Raw genomic sequence first — 1,146 nt, 5'->3', positions numbered from 1 at the left:
AATAATTCCAGGCATCCTCGACAGTTGGTATAAGTTGAAACCTGTCCCAGTTTATTGCAATCAGGTCATGCATATAATTATCATAATTAAATTTTCTACATTGTCTAACACGAATATGTTTAGGAAGGAGACGGGAAGGTTTAATCTTCCACACACAGAAAATAGCAGAATGATCGCTAAAGCAATCTGACAAAACACCAGATGTTAAGATTCGGTCAGGATGGGTAACAAGAATCCAATCTAATAGTGATGTAGAATTGCCATGAACTCTGGTAGGTTCGTTGATTAACTGGGTCAGGTTTATACTTTTAAGCAAGTTTTTGTCGTTAGAAGAGGAGCGATCGAACCAGTTTTTATTGAAGTCACCAAGAAGCACTAATTCACATGGGTGTTCAATAGAGGTGAGAGTGGAAATTAGGGACTTAGTTGAGTCAGGATGAACAGGGGGGGATCGATAGATAGTGCCGATAATTAGATGTTTATTCTCATGATGTTTTAACCTAATGAAAAGGCTTTCAAAGAGAGATGAAATTACTTTAGGGATGGCAGGTTCAGATATAAAGCGAGTTGACACATAACAAGCCACACCTCCAGCTCTCGTAGGCCTATCTGCTCTATATAATGCAAAATTATCAATATGAATATCATTGTCACAAATTTCACTATGTAACCATGTTTCTGAAAATGTTATTATGTCAGGTTTATTCTGTGCAATCCAAACTGTAATTAAATCTGTCTTTGGAAGAAGACTCCTAATGTTCAAATGGATGATTTTTAGTCCTTTAGCTGTATCAATTGTGGATCAATTGGGTGTAGATAAGGTTGGGGGAGTGGGGCAGGGAAATAGCATGAGAAAGGGGACGAGAGAGCCACATATACAGATTGACACAAACACACACACAGAAGACAGGACAGACAAAGCACACAAGATCAGGCTGCGTCATTGAGAGAGAGAGAGAAAAAGAAAAAAAAAAGCGAGCATACACACCTCAGTCTGCATAGCTCATATTTATGCAAATAGATCAAAGTATGAGGTCCTGGACCATTTATGTTTAAATTAATGGGGCATTATGAAGCCCAAAATAACAACTCATATTATCGCATATGGTTAATAAAAAATAAAAATAAAAAAGAGAAAAAATCTAG

The sequence above is a fragment of the Amblyraja radiata genome, unplaced genomic scaffold (genome assembly GCF_010909765.2).
Source record: "Amblyraja radiata isolate CabotCenter1 unplaced genomic scaffold, sAmbRad1.1.pri S133, whole genome shotgun sequence".
NCBI classification, from domain to species: domain Eukaryota; kingdom Metazoa; phylum Chordata; class Chondrichthyes; order Rajiformes; family Rajidae; genus Amblyraja; species Amblyraja radiata.
This window is presented reverse-complemented; position numbering follows the sequence as displayed.